This window comes from Nicotiana tabacum, chromosome 19, assembly GCF_000715075.1.
Source record: "Nicotiana tabacum cultivar K326 chromosome 19, ASM71507v2, whole genome shotgun sequence".
NCBI classification, from domain to species: Eukaryota; Viridiplantae; Streptophyta; class Magnoliopsida; order Solanales; family Solanaceae; genus Nicotiana; species Nicotiana tabacum.
In genome coordinates, this window is record NC_134098.1 from 5,669,271 (window position 1) to 5,687,742 (window position 18,472).

The window sequence follows — 18,472 nt, forward strand, 5'->3', positions numbered from 1 at the left end:
CCTCATGTCATCAAAGAAAAGTCATTCATGTCAAGCCATAAATTTCCTCAAGTTCTATGCCATGCACATACTATTAAAGGGTCCCTCATGTTATCAAGCCATAAATTTACACAAGTCCAATGCCATGCAAATACTATTCATGGTTCCCTTTGCCATCATCCATGTCTTGTCCAAACCAAAACTAAAATCCAAGGCCATGCAATGTATTTTTTTTAGTTCATGATCATGCCTTTATACATTGTCTATTAGCCAAATAAGGGTCTTACATTGTAAGACTTTTTATTTTTGTTGTACTTATTTTATATCACTTGTACTATATATTTAAATAAGGGTAGTACATGTACTAGCTTTTCATCTCCTATAAAATGAAGCCTTTGTAGTAGTTGGGGAACATCTTATTTCCATCCTAGTTCTCTTGTAAAAACTCTTGTGTAATAAAATGTATTTTTCTTGCTAAGTCTATTATAGTTTCTTTCTCCAAAATATGAGGTTATGACTGGTTTATATTTGAGTGTAGAGTCGCAAAATACTTTAGTAGTTAAAGAAGATTGCTCTAGTAGTTGAGGAAGATTACTCTACTAGTTGATAAAGAATGCTTTAGTAGTTGAAAAACATTTCTTTAGTAGTTGTTGCATTAGGAGTGCAAGAGTTTCCGAGTTCACTGTTGACGGCCTAGTTGTAGCTAGGGATGCATTTTGTGAGCCTCTAATACCCCCTTGTAGGAAGATTTTTGTGCGAATAATTCAACCATTGTTGAGGTGATCCAATCTCTACTTAGGTAATCCAATCTCTACGAAGGTAAGCCAATCTCTATTCTAGTAATTCAATCTCTACTCAAGTATTTTACTGATCTCTACGATTCCCGATATTACTCTCACCCCCTGTGCAGGTACCAGCTCAGGTTCCTCAGGGCCTATTTTTTTCACCAGCTATTTTGGGATGCTTTTGTTACACCCCATAGCTCTGTACGTCATGTTCATCATAAGTTAGTCGATGTAAACGGAAAAAAATAATTTTGAGGTTACAAGTACTTAAGCTCATACCTAGTACGTTACACTTTGCCCTGCCATGCCATTTGTGTCATGAGTGAGCTAATGTTACACCCAGTATTTTCATACGTGAAGGCATCGTAAGTTAATCGACGTAATCCAGAATAATAAGTTTATATTTAAGGAAACAAGTTTTATGATGTTTAATCAAGTGATAAGTAAGTGTCGTAAAGATTGGAGGCTAAACGAAGGGAAGAAACAAGTTTGCCAAAGTCATCAAATATTATAACACGCACTTTCGAGGTAAGACTAGGAGTGTGCAAGATGTTAAGAAGGTCATGTTATGAGTTATTTGAATCATATAATAGTCATATGTTAAGTTTTAAAGTCAAGCAAGTTGTAAAAAAGTCGGCAAAAGTTATCGCAAGTTATGTTTACAAGTTTACTGAAATTTGGGTCTAATGTCACTGAACTTTTCTCCCAATATAATTTGGACTACTGGGTCATCCATTCAATCAAATGAAATTCTACGAGTCTAGTTTCTAACAGATTAAACTGTTCATTGATACGACATCAGATTAGAGTGATATTCACATTTTTGTGAGACTGCGCAGATAGCCTCATTGGGACCCACATAGGCGACGGAAAGTTCCACCTTTCTATTAAAGCAATCCAGCCCTTTCCCACCTTATTGTTCGCCCAAAACTGAACCCTAATCTCCTTAAAAGCTCCCAAGGCCTTATCCTACCATTCAAGTAAAGTTCTACATGAAATCAAAGTGTTTTTTCCCTTGGAGATCATACAGGTGTAAGAGAAAACTTGTTCTTCCCTTGTTGTGGTGACACTGAAGTTACTTCAAGTTGAAGCAAGGTATAAGGGGGATGCATGCATCTAATGTAAGCCTCACCCTATCCTACATTTATAAGAGTTTAATGAAGTGTTTGAAGTGCTGTTTGATTAAGAACTCATGAGATAAATGTCAAAAATCATATTTAAAGTATTGTGTTGTAGTGGACTATTTTGGGGCCATGTTTGTGATATGTTGTGGCTAGAAATAGGTGGAATAGCTTGGATATGATGTGGTTAATATTGTTCTTATATGTTTTCTGTTGTTAAGGGCTTGAGGAAAGTAGAGAGAAGTAGAGGAGGTGCTGCCCGATTTTGTATAAGCAAGCTTGCCGCTTGTCGGCTATCGATATGTTCTTAATATTGATAAAATCTATGTTTTCATCTTATAGACCAGCGTATTGGTGAGTCGATTGTGGTATCATGAAAAACAGCTATGGTTGAGGTATGTAAGGTCTTCCTTCCTTCTTTCGGCATGATTTTGTAAGTCTCGCCACCCTTATAACAGATTCAAAGGGACAAGTTCTTGCGTATGCTCTTTTTTGACATATTAAGGTCGCCTATAAGTTCATGATGTTAATATAGATAAATCGTAAGATGTCTGTAGTTGTCCTTAATGGATATTCCCTAGAAATGAGTAGAGCTCGAGGAAGGTTGTATTTTATATAAGACAAAAAGTGTAATCTCCGAATGATTATTACCTATAAATGGCTTAACGAGCTAGTGGTCTTGCACAGTCGATAGAGTGACTTAATTGCTAGAAGCAAATCATGATAGTTGAATAAATATAGCCATAACCTCCCTAATGTTATGGAGAATGAAATTTAAGTTAAGAGAGGTAATAAGCTGCCTAAACACGAGTCCCCTGATTACGTCCAATTTACACCCTAATAATGAGTATGAAACAATCATTGCAATTATAAAAACCCAACGCGAGTCGGGGTCGAATCCACAAGGAGTTTTATATTGATGCTAAGGTAAACACTCAAGATAGAAAATTTAAATAACTAGATTTATCTTTCAAATAACGGTGAGAATTTGTTTTCTAAATTTACTTCTATGAAATTAAACTAACTAGAAAACAACTAGAGAATGAAATATTTTTGGTATTTATATCAAATAAAGGAAAATCCTATAGATGTAACCTTCACCTAGGTGTAAACCTAATGGGTAGAGTAAATCAATACTTTTTGAGTAGATCGGGGTGTGTTACGACTCTCAATTCTCAAGTACTTACTCAATAGCTCTCGGTCAAAGAGTGGTTATGCTCAAATTGGCTTTCTCAAGACCAAATGGGTAGCAATCTAAGCAATTGATATGAGCCCAAGTGGGATTATCCCTATGTCTAGTTCAAATCCTTTAATCAAACTAATTAAAACCTTAACTAGTTCAATTTCTTGTTAGCCAAGTTTTTCAAGACTACGTTCCTCTTTCTCAAGTAAGAACTAAGTCAAATTGGCATGAATCAATGTTTGCAACCATTAATTCTAGATATAAAGCATAAATAAGGCTAAATAACAAACACCCAATCAATAACAAGCATTAATATTAAACACCTATAAGTTTTATACACTAGGGTTGGGTCACAATCCTAGATAAAATCTAGCTACTCATAATTAAAGTCATATAAAATGAAAAAGAAGAAGTATATGAAGACATAGAATGAAAATTAAAAGATAAAAGTAGTGGGTATTCTCTAATTTTCTTCGCAAATTGCCCAAAATAGAAAACTCTAACCGCTACCAGCTGGTACAGTACAAAAGTTGCCTTAAAAAGTGTTTCTCATCTATTTATAGTGCAAAGAAATTTGCTGACAAAAATGCCATTCGAAAAGTTCTGTGGCCGCACAATTTGGCTGCGGACCGCACTTTCTTCTTTTGCTCTTACAGTGGAAGGGATTTTGTGGCCACATAATAACTTTTGCAGTCGCACTTCAGCTTATGCAGCCATACATTTTTGCTTCGGACCGCACTTTAAGGAGGCTTCACATTTGATCTTTTTGTAGCTTCTATGAACTTTCCAAGCTTGTCAGTGAGAATAGCTTTTGCGGCCGCACAATTTGGTGTGCGGACCGCGCTTTTGTTAAATCCTTTTGAAGCTTTTGCGGTCGCACTTGCATTTCTGCGGGCCGCAAAATAAGTTCTACGGACCGCACAATTCTCTGCACTTCTCCTCTTTGACTTGTTGAGTTAGGATACTCCTTTTTGAGTTTGTTTTCTTAGTTGAGCTCAAATCCTCCAGCATTCCTGCAACTCATACAATTTCATTAGATTAGGGAACAAAAATCACTACATTTTGGACTAAAAACTAAAGCAAGAAGGTACTAATAAGTGGTTAAAATTTACACTTATCAACTCCCCCAAACTTAAATCTTTTCTTGTCCTCAAGAAAATAGATTAGTTCCCACCACCCCTAAGTGAAGGGTCATTTCAAAGAGTCAATTGTAAGTTATTCATACTCATTTGGGACCAATAATTACCCACAATACTCATGCATTTTCAACAAGGTGACAAAATTTTCAAACATATGTGACTTGCATGTAACTCTACTATGACATTTGAGTTTCAAGAATTGGCTTCACTCATCAAGGAATCTTGTTCTTTTATATAAATCATGGTGGACTCCAAACTCTTCCTCCTCTACCTTCCATTTTTTATGCTCACTTCAAGATTTAACACTCAAATTCTAGATTAGTAAAGGGTTCACTCTTCTCTCACAAAGGATAGTCACAAGTAAAGTTTCAAGTACCATAGGCTTGCCCCTCTTGTAGATCTCCACTAATGTAAGTTCACTCGGTTCAAAATCAAGTAGGACTTCTTTCGGGTTATAATGAAGGCTTTTGGATTGGGGTAGGATACCATATGGGATGAGTGGTTACATCATTTCTTAAGCACTTCCACTTTTCATTTCTTGGCTAACTTTTGCCAAACCCTTGGAAGTATTTCTTTTTCTTGGGGGCTAGAGAGACTTGCCATCACTCTTTATTGTTTATTTCTTTTTTTTTCTCCCTTGATGCTCATACTATAGATACTTTTCTCATTTAAATTTCATCAATTTCCCTTTTTATTTTATTTTTGCTTTTTCTTTTTCTTCTTTCTTTTCTTACTTACTCTTTTCATGGAGATAATTTCTTTTCTCCTCTTTCAATGCCTTGTTACCTTTTTTAAATTCCTCAACTCCCCCCCCCCCCCCCCCCCACTAAACATAGGTTTGAGCCACTTATTAAGGATAACTCTACTATGACATTTGAGTTTCAAGAATTGGCTTCACTCATCAAGGAATCTTGTTCTTTTATATAAATCATGGTGGACTCCAAACTCTTCCTCCTCTACCTTCCATTTTTTATGCTCACTTCAAGATTTAACACTCAAATTCTAGATTAGTAAAGGGTTCACTCTTCTCTCACAAAGGATAGTCACAAGTAAAGTTTCAAGTACCATAGGCTTGCCCCTCTTGTAGATCTCCACTAATGTAAGTTCACTCGGTTCAAAATCAAGTAGGACTTCTTTCGGGTTATAATGAAGGCTTTTGGATTGGGGTAGGATACCATATGGGATGAGTGGTTACATCATTTCTTAAGCACTTCCACTTTTCATTTCTTGGCTAACTTTTGCCAAACCCTTGGAAGTATTTCTTTTTCTTGGGGGCTAGAGAGACTTGCCATCACTCTTTATTGTTTATTTCTTTTTTTTTCTCCCTTGATGCTCATACTATAGATACTTTTCTCATTTAAATTTCATCAATTTCCCTTTTTATTTTATTTTTGCTTTTTCTTTTTCTTCTTTCTTTTCTTACTTACTCTTTTCATGGAGATAATTTCTTTTCTCCTCTTTCAATGCCTTGTTACCTTTTTTAAATTCCTCAACTCCCCCCCCCCACTAAACATAGGTTTGAGCCACTTATTAAGGATAACTCTACTATGACATTTGAGTTTCAAGAATTGGCTTCACTCATCAAGGAATCTTGTTCTTTTATATAAATCATGGTGGACTCCAAACTCTTCCTCCTCTACCTTCCATTTTTTATGCTCACTTCAAGATTTAACACTCAAATTCTAGATTAGTAAAGGGTTCACTCTTCTCTCACAAAGGATAGTCACAAGTAAAGTTTCAAGTACCATAGGCTTGCCCCTCTTGTAGATCTCCACTAATGTAAGTTCACTCGGTTCAAAATCAAGTAGGACTTCTTTCGGGTTATAATGAAGGCTTTTGGATTGGGGTAGGATACAATATGGGATGAGTGGTTACATCATTTCTTAAGCACTTCCACTTTTCATTTCTTGGCTAACTTTTGCCAAACCCTTGGAAGTATTTCTTTTTCTTGGGGACTAGAGAGACTTGCCATCACTCTTTATTATTTATTTCTTTTTTTTCCTCCCTTGATGCTCATACTATAGATACTTTTCTCATTTAAATTTCATCAATTTCCCTTTTTATTTTATTTTTGCTTTTTCTTTTTCTTCTTTCTTTTCTTACTTACTCTTTTCATGGAGATAATTTCTTTTCTCCTCTTTCAATGCCTTGTTACCTTTTTTAAATTCCTCAACCCCCCCCCCTCCCCTCCCCACTAAACATAGGTTTGAGCCACTTATTACATATGAATGTTAAGGAAGGTTCGGGTACCAAGAGAGGATTATGATCAAAACTATTAAAGGCTTGTAATATGGTTGCCAATAGAGAAAGGCTAAAGGCTCAAAGGGGTTGACTAGGGATAACGATCATAGAGTGGCAATAGAAAGCTCAAACGGTCCAAGGAAATCCTATAATCATTTTTTAAACCAAGAAAACTTTGAATTTCGTCTTGAAACACATTCGGGGCAAGTTCTAGATTATTCACTCAAGTACTTGGACTAGCAACAAGAATTCACCTCACCTCTCATGCAACTAGATCGTAAAAGAAGATAGAGTCTAAATCCCACAACGGTCAGAGTCAAGTTAAAGACCACTATGGTCCATTCAACCACCTAATGATTATCAAAGTCAACTAAAGAACCTCGTACTCACTAAACTAGAGCTATTTCTTCCCAAGAATCTTGTTTCAAACCATAAGCTTGTAGTTAAGTATGTTGGTTCCAAATGAAGCATAAACAACCCTTTTTTTGAGAATGACTTAGTTAGGGCTTTTATTCATTACTACTTACTCCTACTATTACCTAAACAAGAAACTGACTCATTCCCTTAAGAAATTTGTCACACCATCCATCCTCGGGAAGGTCACCCGGTTCACACAAATGACTTCCTTTGGAAAGAATCGTAGCATTAAGAAAATCAAAGGCTTATTATCAATACTAATACAAAAAACATAAAATCTACCAAAACAAACACAATTAAAGATAAACAACTAAATATGCTAATAAATGTAGCAACTACCAAAGAAAACAAAAAATAAAATCATCCAATTATTATATCCGAAAATTGTCAAATGTATCAAATCATCAAATATGCTCCACCCCCGGAATAAAAAGAAGCATTGTCCTCAATGCTTAATAAAATAATATTAAAGAGAAAAGAGGGCAAAGAAACTCCCTAAGTGTCCTCACTCATCAGAGTGTCACCACCAGCACCAGTCCCAACCGGCTCAGCTAACTGAATATCATCATCAAGTGTGGGAGTGGTTTTAGAGGTGAACATATCATCCGCTGCCTCAGCAGTATCAGAGTCAAGACAGGCTCCTCAGTCTGAGCAATGAGAGCATCATGAGAAGATGGAGCTGGGTGAGGCTGGGCGGGGCGTAGTAGCATGTAAAAAGGCAAATCTCTGGCCTCAGCTATCCGGGTCACCTCCTCTCGAAGTGCATCAACTGACTTCTTGCTGGCTTGCATCTTCCTCATCTTATGTACCTGCTTGGTCAACCCCTCTATTACAGCACCATGTTGTACAAGTGTATCCATAATCACTTTCTGGTAGACCAATAGTGTGGTGAGCTTCTTGTCTATTTTCGAGGGATCTAATGGTGCCCGTGAAGATGATTGCCCTGCAACTGTACTGGAGATATCATACAGCTTTGAAGTAGCTGCCTGCATCCAGTTGTTAAGGCTTGCAAGTGTTTGAAAGACTTGCAGGTCAGATAATGGACTTGTAGGCATAGGCACCAGCCTAGGAGCTGGGGTAGGCACTGTAGTAGGAGCTGAGGATAGTGGCTCAGGAATCGAACCCGTGATACTGGTAGAAGGCTCGGTCGAAGTAGATACAATATCAGATGAACCAGGAGCTACCACTACCATCTCATCAGACTGGCCAGCAGTAGTAGGAAGTTGAATGCTCTTCTTTGGGTTCCCGAAGCTTCATTTTTGGATTTTGAAAACCCGACCCTACTTCATTAAAATAGATGTAAAGGGCCATTTTTAGCAAAACCTGATAGTCTAGAGTGAGGGCGAGAATCCTAGAGGGAGGAAGTAATCTTCATCAAATTACTCTTCAATTCTTGCTAAACCATTGAGGATTAACAAAGGAAGTCTTCACCCTAAAGGTAAGAATCTATGTCCTAGCTCTCAATTTCAAAACTTTATAAAAATGGGGTAATTAGAGAGGCAATTATTGGGTGTGGGGCGTGGGGTGTGCAGGGTTGTTGTCTTGCATGCATGTATCCTTGAAGTATGTGGGAAGGTTATGATCTAAAAATGGTAGAGAATGGGTTGGGAAATAATGGAATCTTCCACAAAAGGGCTTTAGAACCTTAATGCACACCTAGTGTTTGATAAAATACTCAAATGAGCTAAAAAATGATCATCTTCCTAATTTTTGGTTCGAATTGTTATATTTATAAAATAGATTGAAGTTAATAAGAATTCTGGATCATTTTAGAGTTTGAGAAGCTCAATTGAGGTATGTTGGCTAAACCCCCTTCTTCTTAGAATTAAATCCCCCGGTGTTAATGTAATTGGAGTAAGTCCTTGATCATTATTGAATTGACTATTCCTAATGTGGTTGTGTTGAAGGATGTATGTTCAATATTTATTCTAAATGCTTCATCATGTTATCTTTCCATTTGAGGATGTGTTCAAAATGTGAAATATGTGTTGGAAATGTTAAGACTTCATGTCAAGATCGAAATAACGGTTGTTATGCCAAATTGTATGAAAAGCCTCTATGTGCCTAAGATTTCCCAAATTGCTCATATGTGAATTTAAATATCTTGAAAGGGAATCCCTATTGTTGTTGATAATGATAATGATATTTGAATGTGGAAAAGGGAACTAGAATTACGAAATACATCCAAGTGCCAAGAATGACCTTATAATTGGGGCCACTAGTGCCAATAAATTGAAAGGATATGAAAGAAGAATGATGTGAGATGATTGACTGAAAAAGGTAATGTCCTGGGTGAGACGGCCTAGCCGATCGGGCCGCGATCGGACTTTGTGTAAGAATACGATGGTATTGTGAATTGTGGAATATAGGCACTAAAGATCATCCAACCTAATAATATGGAAATTGACTTGAAAACTTATGTGATCTTAAACTTGATGTTTTAATGTTATTTGAAGCTCGTATTGAATTCTTGACCATTTCCCTTGTATTATTATTCATTCTATTGAGATGGTGTTTAGCTATACATACTAGTGCTATTCGACGGTACTAACGTCCCTTTTGTCTGGGGTGCTGCATCTTTAAATGGATGCAGGTGGTTACATAGCAGGCAATGTTGTTCAGCGCTAGTGGCACATCCTCTTCCCAGCAGACTTGGTGAGCCCCACTTCATCCCGGGATCACGTATTGTATCTTTTGTTCCTATTATTATCATGTCTCAAGGTATAGCCGGGGCCTTGATGTCGGCACTATCATAACATTCTTTTGTATCTTTTAGAGGCTCTGTAGACGCTATGTGGGTTGTACATGGGTGCTAGAAAAGTCAAACAAGTTATGTTGTGTATTTTGAGACTTAATAGTGTAGTAACTAATGAAACGGGTTAATGTTGTATGTATGAACTTCCTACTGTCTAATTAATGAAATCATGTCTTTTCTTGATCATGGGTGAGTTGGGTAGAAAGTATTTAACAAGTTTGCTCGATCGGGTGCACTCGGTTGAGCATCGGTTGTGCTTCCCGAGGTTGGGGCGTGACAGCCTTGGTATCATAGCCTAAGGTTTTAAAGTGTCCTAGGATGTCTCGGAGTCGTGTCTGGTAGAGTCCTTCTTATCGGTGTGTTGTTGACCATATCTATAAGTTGGAGGCTACTTGGACATTTAGTAATAATACCCTTCTTTGATATTCTGGATCGTGCGATGAAACTGATTGTGAAACTGTTCCTCCTCTAACTCGTGGATTCCTTTAACTTCCAGTACATGGCACCTAAAAAGAGAGCAAGAACTGGTCAAGGAGCCAATGTCGCCTTAGGAGTGGAAGTTGACCCTTTACTTGGTAAGGTTGGTGAATACCCGAGGGGTGAGGATAATCCCCCGACCGCTATATAGCCTGATTCCACTACACCTGACCAGGCCACACCAGTTTCTGTACCTACTGAGGGTGCAGCGGTTCCTCCAAGTGATATTCTGGTTCCACCATCAACTCCAGCTTTTGATTATGGTGTTTCTGATGTGGATCTTAGGGGAGCTATTCAGATGCTGATCTAGATAGTGGCTTCTCAAGCCTAGAGATCAAATATTGCACCCACTTCTTCTAGCCAACAAGGGGATTTTAGTGGTTCCAAGGTGAACAGGTTTATTTAGTTTGATCCTCCGGTGTTCACGGGTGCTAATCCCGAGGAGGACCCACAAGACTTAATTGATGAGATACATAAAACTCCCGGGGTTATGCGCGCTACTGAGACGGGGAGTCATTTAGTGGGGGAAGGTCAGCTTTTAGGGGAGGGTCATCAGGGCCATCCCAGTCTGTTGCTTAGTATTCAGCCAGTGCCCTGCCAGCAGGGCCCAGTCAGCAACAGGGGAGTCGTTTCAAGCCTAATCAGGGCAGCAGGGGACCTCACCAGCAGGGCCAATCAGGAGGGAAATTCCAGTAGCAGCAAAGGCCCCCATGCCCTAGGTGTGGGAAGATGCACTTGTGGATCTGCTATATGGACTTACCTATATGTTATGGGTGCGAATTAAGGGGTCATATTCAGAGAGAGTGTCGTTTATCTCACCAGGGTGCGGGTAGGGGCACAACACATCCATCCAGTTCTGCAGCTGCTACATCTTCAACACCCCCTCCAGCTCGAGGCACTCCAGCACCAACAGGGCGTGGTGCAACTAGGGGTGGTGCGTGGAGTTCAGGAGGACCCAACTATTTCTATGCTATGAGTGGTCGCCAGAATGCAGAGGCTTCTCCAGATGTTGTCGCAGGTATATTGACTGTCCAATCTCATGATGTATATGCTCTTATTGATCTCGGATCCATCTTGTCCTATGTTACCCTTTTTGTTGCTATGGAATTTGGGATAGAACCGGAACAACTTCATGAGCCGTTCTCTGTATCTACTCTGATTGGCGAGTCTATTGTGGCTGCATGAGTTTATAGGGGTTGTGTTGTCACGGTGCATGGCCGGGACACCGTGGCCGATCTCATTGAATTGGGGATGGTTGATTTTGATGTAATTATGGGAATGGATTGGCTTTATTTATGTTTTGCCAAGCTCGATTGCCGGACTAAGACTCTGAGGTTTGAATTTCCTAATAAGCCAGTTGTTGAGTGGAAGAGGGATAATGTGGAGCCGAAGGGTAGGTTTATTTCTTACCTTAAGGCCACGAAGATGATTAACAAGGGGTGTATCTATCACTTGGTCTGAGTTACGGACACCACTGCTGAGGCACCTACACTCGAATCTGTGCCAGTTGTGAATGAATTTCCAAAGGTCTTTCCTGATGAACTCCCTAGGATTCCGCTGGATAGGGAGATTGATTTTGGGATTGATGTGATGCCAGGCACGCAGCCTATATCTATTCCACCCTACAGGATGACACCAGCAGAATTTAAGGAACTAAAGGAGCAATTGAAGGATTTGTTAGAAAAGAGTTCCATCCGACTAAGTGTGTCACCATGGGGCGCGCTGGTCCTCTTTGTGAGTAAGAAGGATGGATCACTGAGGATGTGTATTGACTACCGGCAGCTCAACAAAGTCACAATCAAAATCAAATACCCATTACCAAGAATAGATGATTTGTTTGATCAGTTACAGGGCGCTAGGTACTTCTCCAAAATTGATTTACGGTCCGGTTATCACCAATTGAAGATCAGGGAGCAGGATATTCTGAAAACAGCTTTCAGAACCCAGTATGGGCACTTTGAATTTCTGGTAATGTCTTTTGGGGTAACAAATGCCCCGACGGCTTTCATGGATCTGATGAATCGGGTTTTCAAGCCTTTTCTTGACTCCTTTGCGATAGTATTCATTGTCGATATTCTTGTATATTCACGAGGTCGAGAGGACCATGTCGATCATCTCAGGGCAATTTTGTAGACTCTTCATCAGCACCAATTGTCTACGAAGTTTTCAAAGTGTGAATTTTGGCTTGAATCTATCACATTCTTAGGTCATGTTGTCTCTTGAGAATGAATTAAGGTTGATCCTCAAAAGATTTCAGCAGTAAAGAATTGACCTAGACCTATAACGCCAACCGAGATTCATAGTTTCTTGGGCTTAGCAGGGTATTACAGGAAGTTTGTGGAGGGGTTCTATACTCTTGCCTCTCCGCTGACTAAATTGACTCAGAAAGCAGTTAAGTTCCAATGGTCCGATGCTTGTGAAAGGAACTTCCAGGAGTTGAAATTGAGATTGACTACAACACCGGTGTTGACCCTGCCAGAGGGTACAGATGAATTTGTGGTATATTGTGATGCTTCAAGAATTGGGCTTGGGTGTGCGTTAATGTAACACGGCAAGGTTATAGCATATGCTTCTAGGCAACTCAAGAATCATGAAAAGAACTATCCAACTCATGACTTAGAACTTGCGGCAGTAGTTTTTGCATTGAAGATTTGGCGTCATTATTTGTATGGGGTCCACGTGGATGTATTCACGGACCACAAGAGTCTCTAATATATTTTCAAGCAAAAGGAGCTGAATCTGAGGCAGAGAAAATGGCTTGAGTTACTCAAGGATTGCGACATCGATATCCTATATCACCCGGGGAAAGCCAATGTGTTGAAGGATGCTCTTAGCCAGAAATCTATGGGAAGTTTGGCTCACTTGGAGGCATGTGAAAGGCCATTGGCCAAAGAGGTTCATCAGCTAGCCAATTTGGGAGTTCGTCTTGCAGACTCTAGTGAAGGAAAGGTAATTGTTCAAAATAGGGCAGAATCATCGCTTATTGTAGAAGTCCAAGAGAATCAATACGACGATCCATTGTTGGTACAACTGAAGGAGGGGATTCATAAACATAAAACTATGGCTTTTACTTTTGGCATGGATGATGGTACACTAAGGCACCAAGGGCAGATATATGTTCCAAATGTAAATGGTCTCTGGGAAAGAATCATGACCGAGGCTCACACTTCTAAGTATTCCGTGCACCCAGGTTCTGCGAAGATGTATCATGATCTCAAGGAAGTCTATTGGTGTAATGGCATGAGAAGGAATGTAGCAGACTTTGTGGCAAGGTGTCCGAATTGTCAGCAAGTAAAGGCCGAACACCAACGGCCTGGTGGGTTGGCACAAAACATAGAAATTCCAATGTGGAAGTGGGAAATGATTAATATGGATTTTGTAGTAGGATTACCACACACTCAGTGCAAGTTTGACTCAATTTGGGTTATTGTGGATCGGCTCACGAAATCAGCACATTTTTGCCAGTTAAATCTACTGACACAGCGGAACAATATGCTCAACTGTATATCAAAGAAATAGTCAGGCTGCATGGCACTCCAATTTCTATCATCTCCGATCGAGGGGCTCAATTCATGGCAAATTTTTGGAAGAAATTTCAGAAAGGTTTGGGTACTCAGGTAAATCTTAGTACAACCTTCCATCCATAGACTGACGGGCAAGCAAGGCGGACTATTCAGACAATTGAGGACATGTTGCGTGCTTGTGTCCTTGATTTCAAGGGTAGCTGGGATGATCATTTGCCAATCATAGAGTTTGCTTATAACAATAACTTTCATGCTAGTATTCAGATGGCACCCTTTGAGGCATTGTATGGTAGGAGATGTAGATCTCCCATTGGGTGGTTCAAAATTGGGGAAGCAGATTTGATAGGGCGAGACCTCGTGCATCAGGCTGTGGAAAAAGTTATGATGATTAAGGAGCGGTTAGAGACTGCTCAGAGTTGTCATAAGTCCTATTCAGATGTTCGCTGTAGGGATTTGGAGTTCAAAGAAGATGATTGGGTATTCTTGAAAATTTTCCCCATGAAAGGCATAATGCGATTTGGTAAGAAAGGGAAATTGAGTCTGAGGTATGTCGGGCCGTACAAAAGCATCCAGAGGATCGGTCAGGTGGCGTACAAGCTTGAGTTACCACCCGAGATGTCATTAGTGCACCCGGTATTCCATGTGTCTATGTTGAAGAAGGTAGTTGGAGATCCGTGAGCTATTGTGTCGGTTGAGACCATTGAGGTTAATGAAGAATTGTCATATGAAGAAATTCCAGTTTCCATTCTTGATAAACAAGTCCAAAAGTTGAGAAATAAAGAAATTGCCTCCGTGAAAGTGTTATGGCAAAACCAACAGGTTGAAAAGGCCACTTGGAAGGCCGAGGAAGAGATGAAGAAGTATCCTTACTTGTTTGAATAGCTGTGTAATCCTTTTTATGAACTTGTCGCGTATGAATTTTGTATCACTTGTTTAGTTAATGTAAAGGTGTTCCTTTTGGTTATATGTTGTTTACATGAGGCCACGGTTGGTATTGTTATGAGTTATGTTACATCGTTGGATTGTGTACATATTTTTAGGATGTGATTCTGGGGCTTTCTAACAGGTGGATAGGCCCAATTACAAAGTAAACTCAAGCGAAATATTTAGAAATTTGGGGAGTTAGTTAAATTTGGGGCAACTGGTGTGGGGTATGAAAAACTGAATTGCATAAGGTGCTAATAGTGGACCTTGATCCTCATTCGAGGATGAATGATATTAAGTGGGGGAGGATGTAAGGCCCTGTAAAAGTTTTCCTAAAAACCAAGATTCCGTGGCGTAGAGGTTAATAATAATAGAAATTCTTCACGGAGAGCTTGCTCGCCGCGGTTTGGACTTTTTGGATTGAACAGTGTGCTGGGGAGTTGAAGAAAAATGTTGGGCAAAAGTAGGCATTTCTGCGGTCTGTTCTGCGACCGTAGAACCACTCTGCGGACCGCAGAATAGCCGCAGAGTGGAGCTGTCTTTTGGGCCATTTTTAAGGTCATTTTTTGCGGCCCATTATGTGACCGCATAACCATTTCGCGGGCCGAAGTCTTGTTGCATATCCCGCTTTGGGATTTTTCGGAGGGAGGTTCTGCGGTACACTGTGCGACCTTAGAACCGTTCTGTGGTACACTATGCGACCGCAAAACCATTCTGCGGTGCATTATGCCACCGCAGAACAGGTTTGCGGGCCGCATAGTGATCGCAGACCTGGTCAGCTCCTTTCCAGTTTTAGCACCCCAATTTCACGGTCATTTTGGGGAGCGCATAACCATTATGCAGTCGCATATGCGACCGTAGAACCTGTTCCGGAGCTTCATTTTTGGATTTTTAAAACCCGACCCTACTTCGTTAAAATAGATGTAAAGGGCCATTTTTGAGCAAAACCTGATACTTTAGAGTGAGGGACAGAGTCCCAAAGGGAGGAAGTGATCTTCATCAAATTACTCTTCAATTCTTGCTCAACCATTGAGGATTAACAAAGGAAGTCTTCACCCTAAAGGTAATAATCTATGTCCTAGCTCTCAATTTCAAAACTTTACAAAAATAGGGTAATTAGAGAGGCAATTATTGGGTGTGGGGTGTGGGGGGTTGTTGTCTTGCATGCATGTATCCTTGAAGTATGTGGGAAGATTATGAGCTAAAAATGGTAGAGAATGGGTTGGGAAATAATGAAATCTTACACAAAAGGGCCTTAGAACCTTAATGCACACCTAGTGTTTGATAAAATACTCAAATGAGCTAAAACCATGATCATCTTCCTAATTTTTGGTTCGACTTGTTATATTTCTAAAATAGATTGAAGTTGCTAACAATTTCGGATCATTTTAGAGTTTGAGAAGCTCAATTGAGGTATGTTGGCTAAACCCGCTTCTTCTTAGAATCAAATTCCCCGGTGCTAATGTAATTGGAGTAAGTCCTTGATCATTATTGAATTGACTATTCCTAATGTGGTTGTGTTGAAGGATGTATGTTCAATATTTATTCTAAATACTTCATCATGTCATCTTGCCATTTGAGGATGTGTTCAAAATGTGGAATATGTGTTGGAAATGTTGAAACTTCATGTCAAGATCGAAATAATGGTTGTTATGCCAAATTGTATGAAAAGCCTCTATGTGCCTAAGATTTCCAAAATTGATCATATGTGAATTTAAATGTCTTGAAGGGGAAGCCCTATTGTTGTTGATAATGATAATGATATTTGAATGTGGAAAAAAGAACTGGAATTATGAAATACGTCCAAGTGCCAAGAATGACCTTATAATTGGGGCCACTAGTGCCAATAAACTGAAAGGATATGAAAGAAGAATGATGTGAGATGATTGACTGAAAAAGGTAATGTCTTGGATGAGACGGCCTAGCCGATCGGACCGTGATCGGACGTCATGCTGCACACATGGTGGTGACTATGCTAAAAATTATAATTGAAATTGTGGTTATGGATGATGTCTCAAGTGAGTTGACCTAGCCGATCGGGTCGCGATCGGACTCCGTGTAAGAATACAGTGGTATTGTGAATTTTGGAATATCGGCACTAAAGATCACCCAACCTAATAACATGAAAATTGACTTGAAAACTTATGTGATCTTAAACTTGATGTTTTAATGTTATTTGAAGCTCATATTTAATTCTTGATTGTTTCCCTTATATTATTATTCATTCTATTGAGATGGTGTTTAGCTATACATACTAGTGTTATTCGATGGTTCTAACGTCCCTTTTGCCGAGGGCGCTGCATCTTCAAATAGATGCAGGTAGTTACATAGCAGGCAGTGTTGATCAACGCTAGTGTCACATCCTCTTCCCAGCAGACTTGGTGAGCCTCACTTCATCCCGGGGTCACGTATTGTATCTTTTGTTCCTATTATTATCATGTCTTAAGATATAGCCGGGGCCTTGTGGCCGGCACTATTATAACACTCTTTTGTATCTTTTAGAGGCTTTGTAGACACTATGTGGGGTGTACATGGGTGCTAGAAAAGTCAAACAAGTTATGTTGTATATTTTGAGACTTAATAGTGTAGTAACTAATGAAACGGGTTAATGTTGTATGGATGAACATCCTACTGTCTAATTAATGAAATCATGTCTTTTCTTGATCATGGGTGAGTTGGGTAGAAAGTATTTAATAGGTTTTCTCGACCTGGTTCACTCGGTTGAGTGCCAGTCACGCTTCCCGAGGTTGGGGCATGACAACTTTCTTCTTTGAACGTCCCATGCCTGCCTGCGCACCTGATCCCCCTTTCCCGTCATCTGGGGCATCATCAGAATAAGAGCCTAGAGCAGCTGCATTGGACTCATGAGTTCCACTCTCTGAACCCTAGGAGGTGCTGTGGGATGTAGAAGGCACATCCAGAGGCTCAGACTGCCTCTGTGGCCTGGATTTTTCTTCAGTGCGCTCCTTCCATAAAGATACAGAATTCCCCGAGGAGGCCTCCCTAGACGGGGCATAAGAACTCGACTCTAAGAGGCTTCTACCTCTCCCCCGGCCTGTATTTTTCTTCTTGGTAATGCTCGTTATACACTTGGGTGCATGGCACGTCCACCCCTTCCCCTGCCCCTTGAAGATTCACCTCGACCTCTTGATTATACCATTGTCTGTATATGTATAAAGATACTTGTTAGTTGAAAATCATGTTGCAAATAGTTAATAATCATATAAGTATGTGAGGACATCATAAACACAGTGAGGTTTCAGGATTCCAACATTCAGTAGAAAAGGGCCATGCGGTTCGCACTTTTTCAAATGTCGTTCGCAAAGTGGAAGTGTAGACCGCACAATTCCTCATGTAGGCCTCACTTCTGCATAGGTATGCTTGGTTCTCAGATGCACCTTCTTTGATAGACAGTGCGCTGGCCTTCCGCTGCTGCAGAAATTAACTGTAGTCCACACAATTAGTTTTGCGGTCTGCACTTGAGAGGCTCAGAGAGCATGTCTCCGATTCTTAGTGCGGGCCAAATCTGTGGCCTCAGAACAAAATCTGCAGTCCACACTTTTAAAGTGCAGCCGTGCAAACAACAATCCAATTTAGTTACCCTAAACAGCAGTTTGTGGACCGCACAATTCCAAGTGCGGTCCGCACATTCAAGAACAAAGACAGAATAGGTCTGTTTACCTAGATTATGCAAATATTTTGTTCAATTGTACTTGGAAACATGGTATAGAGATGAAAATCAGTTAACCCAACCCAATCTAAACATGCTTTTATCAAATTGTTAGTATTGAACTACCTCACATGTATACATTGAAGGAATGCAATAACAGATGGCCTAAAAAGAAGTTAAAAAGAAAAAATAAATTCAAAAATTAAAATAAAATTAACATGAAGTAAAGCATACCAGATAATGTAAGTGTGCTAAGA